General features: G+C 47.9%; 1 long non-coding RNA gene across 2 annotated transcripts in view; it reads right to left on the bottom strand.

Moving 5' to 3' along the window:
- Positions 1–21,874, bottom strand: part of LOC146079439 (uncharacterized) — a 241,064-nt gene that overhangs the window by 212,116 nt on the left and 7,074 nt on the right. For both annotated transcript variants that reach the window (XR_014474530.1, XR_014474531.1), the window contains exon 2: positions 17,097–17,281. This is a non-coding gene — a long non-coding RNA (uncharacterized LOC146079439). The remainder of the gene's footprint in view (positions 1–17,096; positions 17,282–21,874) is intronic.

Here is a 21,874-nt window from a genome sequence, read left to right as displayed (position 1 = left end):
AAAGTCCAGGTCGTGTGACTCCCTACCCCCCCCCCTCCTATTTACAGCCCTGCCCTCTTCACAAATTGGCATCCTGTGGTGGGGTATAGCCACACTACCAGTGGTTGCAATGTGCATGGTGCACACAGGCCTCTGAGTCCCAGGGGGCTCACACCATACAGACTGCATCTATTTTTTAATACTTACCCCTCCAGAATCTCACAATGAAGGCAGAAGTCTGTAATTAAAAGCCAAAAGTGTTAAAACAAGCAGTTGTACAAAGCTGTAATGTTTTCTTTTATCCAAATACTAATTTAAAACATTTTTCTGTTTTTATCTTTTACTGTTCAGTATGACGGCATTAAAAGGTTTTGGTAACAAATTTATGGCCAATTGATATCAATTTTCTTTAAAATAACATTAGAATAAAGTAACGATCTTGTCAAATCTAATTTTTCAACATGACATCTGTTTCATCTGAAATTAATTATAAGCTAAAAATTAATTAATTTTGATATTTGCAATCTACCTGAGCTGCAATTTAAACATTTATACAAGTGTTTGTTGCACATAATAAAATTATCTTGCTGAAATAACACTAACTTAGTAGCAGTTGGGCTACGCAGTCATGGTTGTGTCCTAATCATCAATTAGGTCATTGTTTGTTTGAAGAAGTCATTGTTTGAGATAACATGCGGAAGTGAAGCAAACATCAGTATAGAACATGTTTCAGAGGCATTCTTTTGTGTTATCTTTCTAGTAGTGTACACATACTTTTTGAATCGAGATTGAATCAGGATCGAATCGTACGGCGCTGTGTACACATTAAATTTAGACTATGGCCCTTATTCAGATCTGATTGCAGTACAAATTTGTTTGGAAAATGGCTAAAACCATGAGCACTGCAGTTGGGGCAGATGTAACATGTGCAGAGAGAGTTAGATTTGGGTGGGGGGTGTTGAAACTGAAATCTAAATTGCAGTGTAAAAATAATGCAGACAGTATTTACCCTGCACAGAAACAAAATAACTCACCCAAATCTAACTCTCTCCGTACATGTTACATCTGCCCCAGCTGCAGTGCACAGATCTGAATAAAGGCCTATATAGTACAAATCTGTACTATATAGTCTTGCCTGCACAGTCTATTTTTCTATTTGATTTCGATGCCGGGATTGAATTGAAATAGAATGCATTCGAGTTCTGTTCAATTTCGATTCGATTTTGATTCAATTTTGCTTTAATAAGAATAATCAGAGATTACTGGCTAAAGTTTTAAATGATCACGAGTGCAGATATATTTACCAATCTCTGCTATTATAGACCAGGTTCCAAGGATATCCATACTTGAGAACTTGCGGGTAAATGAGTACTTCAGACATTTTGAATAAGCATTCATACTCAAGAATGCACAGCATTAAAACCTGGACTGTACTAGAAGAATTTGGTATTTCATGCCATACCATCCACTATGATGTGGAGGGAGAATATAATAATGTGCCGAGCACAGAGAGGAACCGTGCTCCTCGCATGGGACATGGTACACTTAGACGGTGTGCAAACCAATCTGTGTCGACATAGACACAAAAAACATGGAAACCGCATGTCGACCTTTTGACTGTTGCCCTTTTGACCCTGTTGACCTTTTATCTGCCGACCTTTTGTCTGTCGAGCTTTTGACTGTCAACCTTTTGACCCTGTCAACTTTTTGACTGTCAACCTATAGTGGGGGACCTTATGACTGTTGACCTTGACATTGTAGATCTAAAATACCATAACCATTTATGTTTCAGTAAAACCTCTGTAGATACTTGTTACCAAGGATACTACTCACATGGGAATGGGATCATTCGTCAGACTGCATTTAGGTCTACAGTCATTAGGTCGACCCCACTAGGTCGACTGGCAGGAAGGTCGACCTGACTTAAGGTCGACATGGGCCAAGGTCGACATGACTTAAGGTCGAATTTGCATAAAGGTCGACTGGTCATAAGGTCGACATGGGTTTTTTACTGTTTTTTGCTCCGAATGTCGACACAGTCGACATGGACACAGTTGGCAATGAGAATCGGACCCTCGCATCGCTCGCTTCGCTCGCCATGCTTCGGGCACGGTGCCTCGCTGCGCTCGGCACACTATTTTATTCTCCCACCACGCCCTAGTGGATGGTAGGGCATGAAATACCGCCTGTCGGCACATGTCGGCTCAAAAAACAGTGAAAAACCCATGTCGACCTTATGACCAGTCGACCTTCCTCATGTCGACCTTTATGCAAATTCGACCTTAAGTCATGTCGACCTTGGCCCATGTCGACCTTAAGTCAGGTCGACCTTCCTGCCAGTCGACCTAGTGGGGTCGACCTAATGACTGTAGACCTAAATGCAGTCTGACGAATGACCGCATCCCCTCACATGACATGTGTGATCAACAGATACAAGTGCTATACGGAAACAACTAAGTTCACATATCTACCAAAGGTAAATATAAAGTATAATTATGTTTCCTATGTATATGTAGATAAATTAGTATTTGGTTTAATAGATTTTTCATTATATCTATGCTATCATTTTGAAAATAGTTAATATACAGTATGTATGCAAATTGATATTAAAAGCTTTTTTTTACCTTCTGAGATAGGAGTACACTACTGCACAGACCCCAGTCTTCCTGTTATCGAGGAAGGCATCATGCCTTAATCCAATATGGTTGCTGAGATTACTACTGAGCAGGAGCCATCTTGAGACTATGGGGGGGTATGCAATCTCGTTCGAGCTCCCGCAGCCATCTCCCGACGGGGGAGATGGCTGCGGGGCCCTATTCAATGCTGTCTTCCCCGACAGCATTGAACAGGGTTTCCTGGCAGAACGAGCCCGACATCTCTAGCTGTCGGGCTCGTTTTGCCGAGAACAGCCGGGAAGTGACGAGCTGCCGGCTGCAGCTCGTCACTTCCCGACCGCAACTCGCGGCCACGCCCCCTTCTCGCCGCTCGGCGGCCGGGACATTGAATCCCGACTGCCGAGCTCCAGGCGAGCTAACCGAGAACGGGACAGGGGCACGGCTGTCGCGCTAGCTCGACAGCCATGCCCCTGACATTGAATACCCCCCTGTGTCTGGGGGTGGTAACAGGTGCCAAGAAAAACGAATGCGTGACTGAATAAATGCTGGTATGCCCAAGCATGTTAGGGGTGGGTGTGTGACATTAGCCAAGGCCTCGATTAGGCTGATTTCATCGGCCGCCAAGTAAGTCCATGGCTACACGGTGCTTGCGATCAATGGTGACCAGTGGAAAAATCAATCAATGGTGAGCATCTTATGTATGGACATATTTGCTCAGCTGCAAACTCTTCGCTAGTCGTACACCTTTATTCACACAGCGAGCACAATCATTTGCAAGGCGTGATTTCATTCTAGCAGCGCGGTGTCTACCCTACAGTGTGATCAGGTCTGAAATGGACCCAATGTCCCAAGGCAAACTATGCAATGTAAAGATGTGTTAAATGTATAATGTTGGTTACTAATACCACTCAGTGAGCTGGGGGGGGGAAATATTTTTACTTACTCAGTATTAACCCCTCCCTCATGCACCTGAGTAATATTACTGAACTAATTGAGCATCTACCACTATCTGTATGTATGTTGTTAGAGGCAGAAGGGAGCCCATATTAGGAGGAGATATGGGTCCTGATATGCCACATGGAGTAGTCTGTGGTTGCTCCAAGGTAGGTAGCTCTTAGTTTGGATATACCAAGTAAGGAGCCATTATCATGTGGCCCCTCGCTTGTTAAACGTAGACCCAATTTAGGGTAATGGTGGTGTGGGCTGCGGTGCTCCTGGACTGCTTGAGCTGGGTGGCTCTAGTGCGGCATACCCTTACATTCTATTAACACTTTTCCCTCACTAACACTATCTTTCTCTTATTTTAATTGCATTCCATTTTTTACTTTATCTCTCTCTCTCTTTATATATAGCTTCGGCTTCCTATCACTAATTATTAACACTTAGTATCTCACTGGCGTGCCGCACTGGGCTTTCTAGCTTATGATAGTTTTTGGGGTGCCACACCCTGCACCTAGATAGGGACCCCCAATATACAGAGAAGCCTTGACGTGGCTTGGGGGCATATCATACACCTACGCAGGTATATGTAACCAATATCTCTGAATTCTATTATCATGTAGTGTTCAAGATTGGTTATTAATACTATTCAGTGAGCTGGGGGAAACTATGTCTTTTTACTTACTCAGTATTAACCCCTCCATTGCATGCACCTGAGTAATATTACTGAACTAATTGAGCATCTACCACTATCTGTATAAATGATCTGTTTCATTGGAAAGTTTGGGTAAAGGAATTAAATGAGCCATCTTGCTAAAATGGTCCACTACCACGAAGATGGTATTACTCTTGGAGGATAATGGAAGGTCCATAGGACATAGGTCAACATGGACACCAAATAAATGTATAGTGTCCCCTCGCATTGCTCGCTGTGCTCATCATGCTTTGAACCATGGTGTCTTGCTACGCTCGGCACACTATTTTAATCTAACTCTATGCCCAATCTAACTCTATGCCCACTTGGATGGTAAAGTAAGAACTAAGTAGGTCTAATGCAAAATAAACTTGGAAAACTCATGTCAACCTTGTGTCTGTCGATCACATTCCCGTCGATATAACGCTTGTGTCTAACTTTCATTTTTGTCGCTCTAGACGCTGTCAACTATCTTTAGGTGTCTAAATAAAAGTGTTTGACTAAGCATGGTCAGAAAATAACTATATATATTATAACTATCTAGACACCGTCGATCCATCGACCAGACACGAGGCCACTAGACAGAGCAAGAATTCAGTGTAGTGGATGAAGGTCATCCACTGCTGCTCAATAACGTATAACATTCAGTTCAGTGGCGGAACTTGTGAGTTGTTGGCCCAGGTGCAAAAATCTAATGCCGATTCAGACACGCTCATAGTGGGTCGAATTCAGCCCCTTCCCCAATGTTTGGGGTTTGCGCAAGTGCAAACCCCGGAAGCGAATGCTTCGGCGAGTTTCACAGTCGTCGGGCCTATCGCTCCAGAGGGGGCTTGGCGGGGGCAAACAGGGGGCTGGAGCAGGGGAACACCCAGCATTTTATTGATGATCCCATAAAAACGCTGGGCATTCCCCTGGGTACGCAGGTGTGGCATTGCCTGCTCGGAGCGGGCGGTTGACGTCACGTGAAGTCAGCGCCAGTCCCGTATTCATTGATCAGTGCCGGAAATAAAAGTCAGGGTTGACTGACTGTTATTATCAAAGGGGGAAAAAATAATTTGATCAAATGATTTCTCTCCCCCTTTCAGCTATATGCTAGGGCCTTGATGGCTAACTTTGACACTCCAGATGTTGTTGAACTACACATCCCAGCATGCTCTGCTACAGTTTAGCTATTTGGCCATGCCAAAACTGATGAAGGGCATGCTGGGATGTGTAGTTCAACAACAGCTGGAGTGTCAAGGTTAGCCATCACTGTACTAGGGGATGTGTTCTCATACACATCCCCATGCTACTGAGGGGATTTGGGGGCGGGGCCTAGCAGCCTAGCGAACAGGCCTGAATCAGGCCCTTATTATGGTGCAAAAGCCCCAGCTTACGTTAACCGACTTCATGTTGTTTCAGGCTGAGAATGTGCACACCAGTTTTCCATTGTTGCCATACATGTACACAGGGCCGCCACTAGTAATTTTGGGGCCCGGGACTGAACTTCAGTCCGCCCCCCCCAAACCCCCGCACTCGCACTTCCCCACCCCCCTTCCCCGGAACTGACCTTCATTCACACTTATTTACCTAGCTGCGACATCCCACGTCACCTCAGGAGCGCACACTGCAGTGCACAGTGTAGCCTGCAGAGCACCGAGCCCCTCTGTGTCCTAGGCTCAGCGCTCTGCAGGCTGCACTGTGTATCGTGCATGCCTGACTGGGGAAGGCGGTGTGCGGGGATGAGGGGTGTCGCTGTGGGCAGCTGCCTGGGCTCCTCTAGAGGCTGGAGCCCGGGACAGCTGTACCCACAGCACCCCCCTGTCGGCGGCCCTGCATGTACACTTACAAGTGAATGTACCGCTATGCATTACATCATTTGTTAATATTAGGGCTTTAAATGAAGTGTTACAGATTTACTCTAAATTGTGTAACCCCCCACAGATGTCTGCGGAGAGGTATATACTGTTTAAGGTGTTTCCAGACAAAGAATGAACAGATGGGTTATAGCACTGTGTCTCATACCAACAGCTTAGAAGTGTCATTGTTCCTTATCAAGTTAATTAAACAGAATTTTATCACTCTTCCAAAACAAAACTATCTTCAAAAGGCCATATTGAATTTATGTAAAACCGTTATAAAAAATGGGGAAAAAAATGTACAATTAGTGATAAAATCTAAAAGCAATTGTAATCTATTTAATACTACAGAACATTAAGAAGGGGATTATATTCTCTATTGCTTTGTGGGGTTTCTAAGGTTTAAGTAAATGTTATCTTTTAGATTTTCCTCCCAGGTCAATAAAAATCAATTTGCAGTTACGTCTTCAATAAATAAATTATACGCAATAACCTCTTTACTTACAAAAGTTGAAAACATTCTGCAAACTTCAGACGCGTGACCTATACATTTAGGGAACTTGTAATTCACCTCAATATGTTTTTGTAACTTCTTGAACATTTTACTGCTGTTAATAACCTTACCAGAAGTCAAGGTATTTGGTTGATTTGTTTTTATGTATTCTTTTTATTGTGTGGGTGGCTGGGGTGATACACTGTATGCACTTGTTCAACTGCAAACTAATACTTGCAGCTAACACAATTTCTGTAGGGTGACCTTTAATATGTATGTATAAGCAGTGACATATGATATGATTGTGTGAAACCAAAACTTCAATTCTACTAGACTTTACTTACTGTATACAAATTCACAGGAGATCTTGATCTAGGGGCCCGATTCAGCCCTGATGGCAGGCCTGGTGATCATCGGGGGACTGCAATGCACATGGTCAAGCCATCTGTGTGATCATAGGCTCTGAACGCCTGTGTTTGCTGGTTGCTCACTGTGTGATTGACAGTGGGTTGCCGCTTGGGGGCATGTTGTCTGCATTTTCTGTGTGTTCCTCAGAAAACGCAGGTGTTCCCCAGCTGTTGGGAGGGAGGGCCGATGACGTCATCAGCAGCCTCCTTTTCCCCATGGCCATCGCAGCGCCGAGTAAGTCCTATATGATATAAAGATATTAGTTACAGTGAGTAAACCTGTAACTAATATCATTTAATAAATCCAGCCATCCTTTCTGAGGGTTGAGTCATCTGCTGGTATGTGGTGCATATACAGTATATATATATATATATATATATATATATATATATATATATATATATATATATATATCACTGCATATAAAAATCTGCAACATTTACTGACTGATGTGCAACATTTAGGTTCATAACTGGTGATATGAGCTTGTCATTCTCTCCTTCAACCTAAATACTGTGGGGGAAATTTACTAAGAATTAGAGATGTGCGGCGGCCACTTTTTTGGGTTTTGGTTTTGGTTTGGGATCTGGATCTCCCTTCGTGTTTTGGATCTGGATTGGTTTTGGCAAAACCACCCTTGTGGGTTTTGGTTTTGGTTTTGGATCTTGATTTTTATGAAAAAAATGCTAAAAATGGCTAAAATAACAGAATTTGGGCCTGTTTTTGTTCCTAAAGTATTATTAACCTCAATAACATTAGTTTCCACTCATTTCTAGTCAATTTTGATCACTTCACAGCTTACAAAATTGTTTTCATTTACTGTAGTCGGCATCACATACATGTGGACCTTACACTTCCAACCTGGCAGAGCGGCACTGCAGGGGCAGACAGGGTGGCAGTTTAATAAACTATCCCAAAAAAAGAGAAATGCTCCAAACAGCAAATACAAAGAGGTATCGGCCTTGTCATGACTGGTGGTAGCAGCTTCAGCACTTCTATCAGGTTGCTGATCTCCACTATTTCCTCCTCCATCATCCTCCAAAAATGTGTTTTTATTTTATTTATTACTTTTATTTATTTTTCTTACTTTACACTGGACACAGCCTGTCACACTGGACACAGCCCCTTGGACACTGGACACTGCCCCTGGACACAGCCCCTGGACACTGGACACAGCCTGTCACCCTGGACACAGCCCCTGGACAATGGACACAGCCTCTGGACACAGCTCCTGTACACTGGACACAGCCGTCACACTGGACACAGCCCCTGGACAATGGACCCAGCCGTAACACTGGACACAGCCTCTGGACACCGCCCCTGGACACAGCTCTTGTACACTGGACAATGGATATATGTCACGCTGGACACTGGATATATGCCGTCACACAATGGTTAGATGTCACACTGGCCACTGGATATATGTCGTCACACTGGACACAGGATATATGTCGTCACACTGGACACAGGATATATGTCGTCACACTGGACACTGGATATATGTCGTCACACTGGACACTGGATATATGTTGTCACACTGGACACTGGATATATGTCGTCACACTGGACAATGGATATATGTCACGCTGGACACAGGATATATGCCGGCACACATTACATGTCACACTGGACACAGGATATATGTTGTGACTTGTGACACTGGACACAGGATATATTGTCGTCACACTGGACACAGGATATATGGCGTCACACTGGACACAGGATATATGTCGTCACACTGGACACTGGATATATGTCGTCACATTGTATATATGTTGTCACACTGGACAATGGATATATGTCACGCTGGACACAGGATATATGCCGGCACACATTACATGTCACACTGGACACAGGATATATGTTGTGACTTGTGACACTGGACACAGGATATATTGTTGTCACACTGGACACTGGATATATGTCGTCACACTGGACACAGGATATATGTCGTCACACTGGACACAGGATATGTCGTCACACAAGACACAGGATATATGTCGTGAGTGACTCGTGACACTGGACAATGGATAAGATATAGGCCGTCACACTGGACACAGCCCCTTGTATTACTGCAGCCCCTGTACACAGTGTACTACTCAGCAGCACTGCAGCCCCTGCGTGTGAGCACTGCAGCACTGAGTTAGTTAGTTAAATCACAGGGGTCTCAATGTACTCCAATGTATAAAGCAGCAAAAGAGTGTCAACGGCGGACAGGCGGCCGGCACATCCACGGCTCCAAGGCTCTGAGCAATGCACTGGGTGCCTTCACCATAGATAGTGTAGCAAAACAGGGGAGTGCGGCACTCGCAGTTTAATAACGTACACCAAACCAATAGTAAGTTAGCAACGTTTCAACGTCCTTTTATTAGGACATTTTCATCAGGCTGATGAAAATGTCCATTTGGTTTGGTGTACGTTATTAAACTGCGAGTGCCGCACTCCCTTGTTTTGCTATATATATATATATATATATATATATATATATATATAGAGAGAGAGAGAGAGAGAGTGCTGTGTGAGCTGGCACTCCTTGTATATGTGCTGATGCCCAGGTGCCTCCAAAGGAATAAGTACAGGTTGCAAAGAGATGCGGCACTCAAAGGGTCTTGTTATAAACACTTTTTGTATTTTCAAAGTCATATACGCAGCAGTTACATACAATCCATGGGTATTAGCCCCGACGTTTCAATGCCGTTTATGGCATTTTCCTCAAGGGCCCATGTGTCTATTAAGCAATGCATTGCATTTAAACGTCGGGGCTAATACCCATGGATTGTATGTAACTGCTGCGTATATGACTTTGAAAATACAAAAAGTGTTTATAACAAGACCCTTTGAGTGCCGCATCTCTTTGCAACCTATATATATATATATATATATATATATATATATATATATATAGATACAGGAGCGTTTGTAGATATAGGCACTCACAACTTGCAACAGAATCAGCATGAAATAATGAAACCCACACGGGTCTGCTTTGCCAACGTTTCGGGATGTAATTCCCTTTAATGTCTTGATAAAGGGAATTACATCCCGAAACGTTGGCAAAGCAGACCCGTGTGGGTTTCATTATTTCATGCTGATTCTGTTGCAAGTTGTGAGTGCCTATATCTACAAACGCTCCTGTATATATCCCTCCGAGGGAATTTAGAGCACCGCACAAGCTGATTAACCTGCAAGTGGAGTGCCGAGCATCTTCTGTCTATATATATATATATACTAGGTAATTCATCGTGCCCTACGGGCGCTCTTCACACCGGCGTAAAGGGCTACGCCCCTTAATTTGTGAACATTTGTATTGTGAGAAATATGGTTAGAATTGTATGAAAGATGCCCTGTATTGCAGCTTCTGGCAGTGGGTGAGGGTCCAGCGTGGCAGCACAGGAGTACCGGACGGTGGCCCTGAGTCAGTGTCTCCTCCTACTGGGTGGGAGTTAGGGTGCATGAGAGCAGGAGGCTGGGATATGAGGCATGATAGGGGTATGTGGGCAACACAGCGTCAGCGATTACCCAGTGGTGGAAGTTACGGTTCAGGAGAGCAGGAAGCTGGGTAGTGATAGGGGTGTGTGGGCATACGGGGGACTAAAGAGGGTGGTGTACACTGTGCAGCTTCTGCCAGTGGGTGAGGGTCCAGCGTGGCAGCACAGAAATACAGGAGTCAGTGTCTCCTCCGACTGGGTGGGAGTTAGGGTGCATGAGAGCAGGAGGCTGGGCGGTAAAGCATGATAGGGGAATGTGGGCAACACAGGGTGAGCGGGTCTCCACTGGCGGAAGTTACGGGGCAGGAGAACAGGAGGCAGGGCAGTGTCCTCCCACATTGATGGCAAAAGTATTCAACATCGGCCATAAACCATCGATTATTTGAAAATCATTGATGGTCGATGGGCATCCCTAGAACTGGAGGAGGGTGGGGGACAGTATGCAGCTCCCGGCAGTGGGTGAGCGTCTCCTCCCACTGGGAGGGAGTGAGCGTGCATGAGAGCAGGAGGCTGTACAATAGTGTTATGTGGGCAAGACATTGATAAAATTTGTGGCGCTGGTGCAGAGGGCAGTGGGGAAACCTGCAGTGCGGCAGCTAGGGCCGGATTTCCCACCTAGGGGCGGTACCTGCTTGTGGTGGTACAGGATCCCCCATTGTCATGGGGGTACGTGAAATGCGGGAGCGGGGGCCGCGGTGGTCCGCTGGGGGGTGGAATTGCCGGAAGGGGGTCTGGGGGGTCTGCAAATTGCGGGAGGGGGGGTGGTGTGTGGGGATCCGCGGTTAGCGGGAGGGGGCGGGGGTCCGCAAATCGTGGGCGGGGGCGCGGGGGGGCTTGAATCGTGGGAAGGGGGGTCCGCAAATTGCGGGAGGGGGGTTGTCGGGGTTAGTGAATTGCGGGAGGGGGGGTTGCGGAGGTCCGTGAATTGCGGGAGGGGCGCGTGGGGTGCCGTGAGTCAAGGGGGGGTGGTGCGGGGGTCCGTGAATCACGGGAGGGGTCATGAATCGCAGGAGGCGGGGGTCGTGGGGGGGCTGCGAATCGCAGGAGGGGGGGTGTGGGGGGTTGCCGTGAATTGCATGAGGGGGGCGTGAATCAAGGGAGGGTGGGCGCAGGGGGGTGGTGCGGGGGTCCGTGAATCGCGGGAGAGGGCATGAATCGCGGGAGGGGGGGTCGTGGGGGGTTCCGAATCGCAGGAAGAGGGGTATGGGGGGTGCCGTGAATTGCGTGAGGGGGGCATGAATCGCGGGAGGGGGGTCCCCGAATGTGTGAATTACGGGGCGGTCGCAAATCGCGAGAGGTGCCGAGGGGGCCCGCAAATCGCGGGAGGGGGGCGCTACGGGGGGTTTCGTGAATCGCGGGAGGGGGGGTCGTGGGGGGTTGCGAATCGCAGGAAGGGGGTGTGGGGGGTGCCGTGAATTGCGTGAGGGGGGCATGAATCGCGGGAGGTGAGGTCCCCGAATGTGTAAATTAGGGGGCGGTCGCAAATCGCGAGAAGTGCCGAGGGGCCCGCAAATCGCGGGAGGGGGGCGCTACGGGGGGTTCCGTGAATCGCGAAAGGGGGCGGCGCGAATTGCGGGAGGGGGGTCGCAAATCACAGTAGGGGGGGGGGGTGCCGTGAATCGCGGGAGGGGGGGTCGCGGGGGGCCCTTTTAATGCCGGGAGGGGGGGTCGCAGGGGTCCCGCGAATCGCGGGAGGGGAGGATGCAGGGGTCCTGCGAATCGCGGGAGGGGGCTCGCGGGAGGGAGGGGTCGCTGGGGTCCCGCGATTTGCGGGAGGGTCGCGGGGGTCCCGCGTTTCGCGGGAGAGGGTGGTCGCGGAGGTCCAGCGAATCGCGGGAGGGGGTGGTCGGGTCTGGGACGGATATTAGACAGCACTTACATCGACAGCCATTACATCGACACCATTAGTTCGACAGCTCAATAGGTCGACATGGTTTTAGGTCGACATACCATTAGGTCGACATGTCATTATGTCGACAGCTCATTAGGTCGACAGCTTATTAGGTCGACATGTTTTTAGGTCGACACTGCCATTAAGTCGACAGAGTCTATGTCAACAGTCAAAAGGTCGACATGGGTTTTTTCACTGTTTTTTGGCCGAAATGTCGACACAGTCGACATGGACACAGTTTGAAGTGTACCGCAGCCGCTCGCTATGCTTTGGGCACGGTGCCTCGCTGCGCTCGGCACACTATTTTATTCTCCCACCACGCCCTAGTGGATAGTAGGGCATGAAATACCGCCTGTCGGCACATGTCGGCTCAATAAACAGTGAAAAAACCCATGTCGACCTTTTGACTGTCGACATAGACAGGTGCGGGGTCCTGCGAATGGCGGGAGGGGGGGTCACGGGGGTTCCGCAAATCGCGGGAGGGGGGGTCGCGGGGGTCCCGCGAATCGCGGGAGTGGGGGTCGCGGGGTTCCAGCGAATCGCGGGAGGGGGGTCGCGGGGGACCCACGATTCGCGGGAGGGGGGGGGTCGCGGGGGTCCCGCGATTCGCGGGAGGGGGGGTCGCGGGGGTCCCGCGATTCGCGGGAGGGGGGGTCACGGGGGGTCCCGCGAATCGCAGGATGGGGGGGTCGCGGGGGGTCCCGCGAATCGCGGGAGGGGGGTCGCGGGGGTCCTGGCAGAGGGTAGGGATGTGCAGGAGTAATGGTGGATGGTGGCTGTGGAGTAATGGTGGATGGTGGGCGTGTACTGTAGCCCTGGCTGGGCGGGGGGAGGTGATGTCAAGGGGGTGGAACGTCAGACACATGAAAGTGAAACTGTTCTACACAGGAACGTTCTCCACAGGGGTTGAGTGACAGATCTGGCTAAATATATAAGACTAGGTGATTCATCGCGCCCTACGGGCGCTCTTCACACCGGCGTAAGGGGCTACGCCCCTTAATTTGTGAACATTTGTATTGTGAGAAATATGGTTAGAATTGTATGAAAGATGCCCTGTATTGCAGCTTCTGGCAGTGGGTGAGGGTCCAGCGTGGCAGCACAGGAGTACCGAATGGTGGCCCTGCGTCAGTGTCTCCTCCTACTGGGTGGGAGTTAGGGTGCATGAGAGCAGGAGGCTGGGATATGAGGCATGATAGGGGTATGTGGGCAACACAGCGTCAGCGATTACCCAGTGGTGGAAGTTACGGTTCAGGAGAGCAGGAAGCTGGGTAGTGATAGGGGTGTGTGGGCATACGGGGGACTAAAGAGGGTGGTGGACACTGTGCAGCTTCTGCCAGTGGGTGAGGGTCCAGCGTGGCAGCACAGAAATACAGGAGTCAGTGTCTCCTCCGACTGGGTGGGAGTTAGGGTGCATGAGAGCAGGAGGCTGGGCGGTAAAGCATGATAGGGGAATGTGGGCAACACAGGGTGAGCGGGTCTCCACTGGCGGAAGTTACGGGGCAGGAGAACAGGAGGCAGGGCAGTGTCCTCCCACATTGATGGCAAAAGTATTCAACATCGGCCATAAACCATCGATTATTTGAAAATCCTTGATGGTCGATGGGCATCCCTAGAACTGGAGGAGGGTGGGGGACAGTATGCAGCTCCCGGCAGTGGGTGAGCGTCTCCTCCCACTGGGAGGGAGTGAGCGTGCATGAGAGCAGGAGGCTGTATAATAGTGGTATGTGGGCAAGACATTGATAAAAGTTGTGGCGCTGGTGCAGAGGGCAGTGGGGAAACCTGCAGTGCGGCAGCCAGGGCCGGATTTCCCACCTAGGGGCGGTACCTGCTTGTGGTCGTACAGGATCCCCCATTGTCACGGGGGTACGTGAAATGCGGGAGCGGGGGCCGCGGTGGTCCGCTGGGGGGTGGAATTGCCGGAAGGGGGTCTGGGGGGGTCTGCAAATTGCGGGAGGGGGGGGTGGTGTGTGGGGATCCGCGGTTAGCGGGAGGGGGCGGGGGTCCGCAAATCGCGGGAGGGGGCGCGGGGGGGCTTGAATCGTGGGAAGGGGGGTCCGTAAATTGCGGGAGGGGGGTCGCAAATCACAGTAGGGGGGGGTGCCGTGAATCGCGGGAGGGGGGGTCGCGGGGGGCCCTTTTAATGCCGGGAGGGGGGGTCGCAGGGGTCCCGCGAATCGCGGGAGGGGAGGATGCAGGGGTCCTGCGAATCGCGGGAGGGGGCTCGCGGGAGGGAGGGGTCGCTGGGGTCCCGCGATTTGCGGGAGGGTCGCGGAGGTCCCGCGTTTCGCGGGAGGGGGTGGTTGCGGAGGTCCAGCGAATCGCGGGAGGGGGTGGTCGGGTCTGGGACGGATATTAGACAGCACTTACATCGACAGCCATTACATCGACACCATTAGTTCGACAGCTCAATAGGTCGACATGGTTTTAGGTCGACATACCATTAGGTCGACATGTCATTATGTCGACAGCTCATTAGGTCGACAGCTCATTAGGTCGACATGTTTTTAGGTCGACACTTCCATTAGGTCGACAGAGTCTATGTCGACAGTCAAAAGGTCGACATGGTTTTTTTCTCTGTTTTTTTGGCCGAAATGTCGACATGGACAAAGTTTGAAGTGTACCGCAGCCGCTCGCTATGCTTCGGGCACGGTGCCTCGCTGCGCTCGGCACACTATTTTATTCTCCCACCACGCCCTAGTGGATAGTAGGGCATGAAATACCGCCTGTCGGCACATGTCGGCTCAATAAACAGTGGTGTCGATGTAATGGCTGTCGATGTAAGTGCTGTCTAACAATAGTCCGGATACCGTGGTGGTCGCGGGGGTCCCGCGAATCGCGGGAGGGGGGGTTCGCGGGGGTCCCGCGAATCACGGGAGGGGGGGTCACGGGGGTCCCGCGACTCGCGGGAGGGTGGAAAGCGGGGGTCCCGCGAATCGCGGGAGGGGGGGTGCGGGGTCCTGCGAATGGCGGGAGGGGGGGTCACGGGGGTCCCGCGAATCGCGGGAGGGGGGGTCGCGGGGGTCCCGCGAATCGCGGGAGGGGGGTCGCGGGGGTCCCGCGATTCGCGGGAGGGGGGGTCGCGGGGATCCCGCGATTCACGGGAGGGGGGGTCACGGGGGGTCCCGCGAATCGCGGGAGGGGGGGTCGCGGGGGGGTCCCGCAAATCGCGGGAGGGGGGGGGGTCGCGGGGGGTCCCGCGGATCGCGGGAGGGGGGTCGCGGGGGTCCTGGCAGAGGGTAGGGATGTGCAGGAGTAATGGTGGATGGTGGCTGTGGAGTAATGGTGGATGGTGGGCGTGTACTGTAGCCCTGGCTGGGCGGGGGGAGGTGATGTCAAGGGGGTGGAACGTCAGACACATGAAAGTGAAACTGTTCTACACAGGAACGTTCTCCACAGGGGTTGAGTGACAGATCTGGCTAAATATATAAGAGATATATATATATATATATATATATATATATATATATATTATATATATATATATATATATATATTAATATATATATATATATATATATATATATATATATGTCAATGTGTTGGCCCGGCACTCTCCTGATTGCGGTCAGCTGCCCACGGTGCCTCCTGGAATGTAGTAGGTAGCGTGCAAGAAAGACAGCGGCACTCGAACGGGTCTTTTCAAAATCTTATATTTTGCTATTTTTGCTATTTTTGCTATTTTTAAGCAAGTGAAAAACTGACGTTTCGGAGCTATTAGACCCATTTACTTTGAAAACGGGGCTAATTGCTCCGAAACGTCAGTTTTTCACTTGCTTAAAAATATACGATTTTGAAAAGACCCGTTCGAGTGCCGCTGTCTTTCTTGCACGCTATATATATATATATATATATATATATATACACAGAGTTTTAGAGAGAGGCGGCACTCACGGATCAAGAAATAAACAGTCAGCAGACCAGGGTATTCCCAACGTTTCAAACCTCTGTGGGTTTTTTATCAAGGTGCATTGAACGTTCAATGCACCTTGATAAAAAACCCACAGAGGTTTGAAACGTTGGGAATACCCTGGTCTGCTGACTGTTTATTTCTTGATCCGTGAGTGCCGCCTCCCTCCAAAACTCTGCAAATACGCACCTGGTCGTGAGAGACAGGTGTACCACGGCGGGCACCCCCTTCCATCTGCACACAGTCGGAGTGCCGCACCTATGCAATTATATATATATACAGGTTGAGTATCCCTTATCCAAAATGCTCGGGACCAGGAGAATTTTGGATAACGGATTATTCCGTATTTCGGAATATTTTAATATTTCAATGATGTATTTTGAAGTATCTTGCATTTATGCTGTATAAACACATAATATACCCACAAATATATTTTATTACCACATAAAATACACACAAATATATTTTAATTGTTCAAAAAACAAGGTTTCAAAACGTGAAACAAAATGTGTGTACTATCTCAGCACTGAATTTGAATGCCAAGCAATCATTGTCTTGCACATATATAGTGCCAGTTACATATCATGTCCCCAGTGATGCTGTTACAAATGTCCCCAGTGAGTTTTTAGCAAAAAAAATTTTTTTTTTCACTTTCTGGAATGTCCGTATTTCGGAATAATTCGGATAACGGATATTCGGATACGGGATACTCGACCTGTATATATATATATAATCGTCATAGTCGTCAACGTTTCAAGGCTAGTGTGCCTTTTCATCAGGACGAAATAAAGTGCTATTATTGCTGTGCAAAGAGAAGAATACAGAGATACAAAAACCAGTGTACCTTATATGCCTGTGTGAGCTCGTGAAAGCGTGCTGATTCTGGTATCCAAGCGTGTCACTTCCGGGGGTGTGTGTGGCCGGGGCCGGCCGTCAGCTACGTCAGCGCTCACTGATGTGGGGGCGCGTCATCTGTCAGCAGCGCCGCACGGACCTCACTGTCCCGGTGTGTAGACAGACGCTTGGAACCTGTGAAAAACAAGAAAGAGGACCAACCTATGAATAAACTGGTTGGAAAAAATGTGCTTGTGAACAAAAGTAAACGTACAGGACATAATTTTAAAAGAGATGTGATAAAGAGAACGGATAAAATGCATAAGACATGGAAATAGACAAAGTACTGACATATGTGGGTTGACATAACCGCTTAAGGAGATAAAACATGATATATAAAAGACAACAACATGCTCTAAATTCCTGAAAGGAGCAAAAAAACATTACATGAAAGCACCCCAAGAAATTTTCTCATTAAGTCCGTTTGGAACCAATGTGTTCAGTCGGAAAATCCATTCAGACTCCCTCTGCGTCAACATCTTGTGTCGATCACCACCTCGGGCTGGGGGAGGGATGTGGTCAATTATTTTGCATCTAAAGTGTGTAAGGGAATGGCGAAATTCTTTAAAATGCTTGGCCACTGGTTGGTCCATATCTTTGCCTTCTATGGCAGCTTTTATGGCGGAGCGATGAGCAGCCATACGCTCGCGGAGGGTCCTGATCGTCTGTCCAACATAATATTTGCCGCAGGGGCAGATGATGATATAAATAATGAATTGTGATTTACATGAAAGAACATGTTTAATTTTAAATTTTTCCCCCGTGTCTGGGTGTTTGAAGAATGTTCCTGCTTCCATGAAGCTGCAGGTGGTACATGAGGGGCAGCGATAACAGCCAGGTTTCTTCTTTTTAGTGTTGAACAGAGTTGGGACGACTGTGGTGTTGACATTAGTTTTCATGACAAGGTCTTTGATGTTTTTTCCTCTGCGGTAGCTAGGCATTACCTTTTTGTTTTTAAAAATGGGGAGGGACTTGTCGCTCGTGACGATGGGCCACCAGGAATGCAATGTTTTAGGCAAAGCGATGCTGGTTGGAGTGAACGTGGTTACAAACGGGATGCGATTGTCCAACTTGTTGTCACGGCTTTTAGGGGCAAGTAAGGAGTGCCTGGGCATTTTTAACACCTCATTTTTCTGTTTAGACAATGTGGAGATGTTATAGCCACGATCCGCAAATTTTGTCACCATGGTATTGAGGGCAGGTTCCAGTGCGTTGGCCTCGCTAGTAATGCGGGCAACCCTGATTAATTGAGATTTTGGTAGTCCTTTTTTCAGGGCTGGCGGGTGGTTACTGCTCGCATGTAATAGGGTGTTGCGGTCTGTCGGTTTCTGAAAGACCTGTGTCTGCAATCGGCCCTCTGAGATTGAAATAGATACATCCAGGTAATGTATTTGCGTAAGGCTGGTGGTGTGAGTGAATTTGATCGCGCTGTCCAGGGAGTTAATGTGGGTGACCAAGTCTGTCAATTCTTGTTGGGATCCAGACCATAGGATCAGCAGATCGTCAATATAACGACAATATAAGACAATTTTATCATAAATATTTGCGTCCTGGAAAAAAAAGTCATTTTCTGCTTCAAACATAAAAATGTTTGCCAGTGATGGAGAGACGTTGGATCCCATTGAACATCCCGTCAATTGGATATAATATTCGGTGTTATGCAAAAAGTAATTTCTAGCCAGAGTGTATTGTAAAAGTTGAAGGAACAATTCAATGTCCAATTTGTCAAATCTGACTCTGTAAAGGAAATTTCTCATGGCTGCAATTGCCTGTGCATGGGGGATGACAGTATACAAGTTTGACACGTCCAGGGTACAGAGTACTGTGCCAGGAGAGAAACAAGGGAGCTCGCTCAGTTTGTTTAAAAGGTGGGTGGTGTCTTTGAGGTAATGGGGTTGCACAACGATATAAGGTTGGAGAAGACAGTCTAGAAATTGAGAAATTGCTTGCGTAAGAGAACCCCTGGCAGAAATGATGGGTCTGCCAGGGGGATTGACCGGATTTTTATGTATTTTAGGTATAGTGTATATCACTGGTACAATCGGGAACGGCTGAATCAGAGTGTCCAGAACCTTTTTGCTTATATGCCCTTGCTTGAACGCCTGTGTAAGGATGGCATCAATTTCATTTTTGAAGACTGGCGTCGGATCACCTTTCAACTTGTTGTAGGTTTTCTGATCAGATAGCATGTTGTCGAGGTTTTGGACATATGTGGTGGTGTCCTGAATGACAATGGCACCACCCTTGTCAGCGGGTCTAATGATAATTTCCGTTCTTTTGGAAAGTTGAGACAGTGCCCGTTGTTCGTCAGGATGCAAATTGGAATATTTGTGTTTGGTAAGTTTATGACACTTAGTAATGGAGTTGTCTACAACCTTCGCAAAGGATTTCAGTGCCGGGTTGAAGGATTGAGGGTCAAAGGATGATTTGGCATGTTTTTTTAGGAACATATTATGGGGGTCTGTAGACGTAAAGGTAGAGTGTTGAAAATGTTCCTTGATGCGCATTGACCTGTTGAACTTGTGTAGATCAACTTTCCATTTAAAGTCGTCATGGGAGTTAGTGGGGACGTAGGAAAGGCCACGGTTTAAGACTTTAAGCTCATTGTCCGAAATGGGGTGTGAGCTGAGGTTGAAAATCAGATTCCTTTCTTGTTGGATGGAGGCTTGGTGGATACGGGAGTTTTGTCCTCCCCTCCTCGTATATCTTGACCGCGTAGGTCCAGATTTGAACGGGTGGACCGGCCTAAAGGGATCTGACCTTGGTTGGAATTGTCATCAGAGTCCTCGTGAACAAAATCACTGTCACTTGTATAACGGGACTGATCGCGGTGTGTACGGGGTTTTCTGTTTGGTCTGAACTTAGACCGGCCTCTAGGTCTCTGTGATTCCGTGCCGTTTAACCATCTGTACACCCTACACTCCTCATAATCAGATTGTACTGTATTCCATTTTTTCTTTTTAAATTGTTCTAGATCCGTTTTGTATTGGGCTAGCTGGGTCTGGAGTTTCTTCCACAAGGCGGTATGCGTTTTATCATCCAGAATGGATTTATGGGCAGAGCGAATCTCTGAGGTTTTAATTCTGGTGTTTTCCAAGATTTTGCCCGACTCCTCAATTACCAGGATCATTAGATCCTGGCTACATTTATTGAGGATCGAAATCCATTTGAGGCAAAAGTCGGGACTATTTCTGCCAATGGTGGGAACATTGTTAATACGAAAGCCCCTCGGGATCATACGGTGTCTGAAATAGTCCGATAAGGTGGTGCCATGAAGCAAAAAATCAATTTATTTTTTCTGTAGTTTATATGGAATGTTGTAAACGTCTTCACCAGATTTGTGTGCCAGGGTGCTGTCCGCCTGTTCCTTGAAAAGGATGGCTTGCACCCGCTCCTGGGAATAGGAGAATGTTTGATCCAAATGCTTTTGAATGTCCTGGAAAGTCATGCCAGCAGATGTCTGGGGATCCATGATTGCACCCAAAGGTGTAAAGTGCACAGTGCAGGGTAGGTGATTACCCGGTATATGAACCCGGGAGCGTGATAGTGGAGAGGAAGGTGCTGGTATTGTGCTCGAATCTTCTGTTTGATCAGGCTGAGAAAGAGTCCATCAGGTAAAACTGAAGATAATTTGCAGGTGCCTTAACGCAAGTGGAACGCCTCGGCGCCCCAAAATAGTATACAACAAAGGGGTTTGTTCGGCACTCTCGGCTAGAGCAGGGACATCCACCGGGGTGCCTTCCTAAGCAATTGGTATAGACAATATTCTCCAAGGCAAATAGCCCTGGAAAGGAAGAAGCGGCACTCTCCGGATTTGTAAGTACTAGCAGTACTATATAGTTTACATGTCTTTGTTTCTTTTGTGATGCATTATAGAAGTCAGTGTGCCCTGTCAGACGTTCTCAGCAGTCCCGAGAGAAGCGTAGCAAATCACTTTTATTGACTGCGGATATTTATGTGATCACTCTTGTCCCTGAGCACACTAGTGACCATTTTTAATCTCAGTACTGTGTTTATTCAGCAGCAAACTAAATCACATCTGTGCTTAGGGGCGACATTTATCAGTGAGAGTAACACATATAACTGTTACTGAATATGTATAACTGCTGCACTCTGTGTGTGGGGCAATAATCATTTTAAGTCAGGCAGGATTGTTTGGCTCTTCACTAAGAAATTGTAATTGTCCACTTCTTACTGATGTTATAAAGATGTTTGTTAGGCTAAAAAAAAAAAATCACACACAAAATGTTTAAGCATGATTTCGTTTTTTATAGTTAGAAAATGTATTTATTTTGTGGCATGCAGATAATTTTAAATAAAGAAACACAAATGGAGATACCAGATAAATGTAAAAAAAATGTGAGGATCAGATAGGGCTGTAGACTGGCCAACAGGGATACAGTGGCATACTTGCCGACCTTTCAATTTGCCTCTCCGGGAGAAGCCTGGAGATGACAATCAATTCTGCAGATTCTCAAAGTCCTTCCCCCAATCTATGCAAACTAGTAGGGGACGGGGCTTAAATGCCACGAAATGCCTCGGTTTATGTCATTTTAGTCCCACACAGACCCGCAAATTCCGCCATTTCCTTCAGTGGCTCTGGGCCGCGGGGGGGGGGGCTCTGGGGGGCATGCAGGAGAATTGCCAACCTTTCCGTGGGGCACGGTTGAGAGGGTAGGGAAGTATGCAGTGGGAAAACCCCGTGACTAAGCCATCTTAACAGCATTG

Source organism: Crinia signifera, chromosome 5 (assembly GCF_055691185.1).
Source record: "Crinia signifera chromosome 5, ASM5569118v1, whole genome shotgun sequence".
In the NCBI taxonomy this organism is placed as follows: Eukaryota; Metazoa; Chordata; class Amphibia; order Anura; family Myobatrachidae; genus Crinia; species Crinia signifera.
This window is presented reverse-complemented; position numbering and strand designations above follow the sequence as displayed.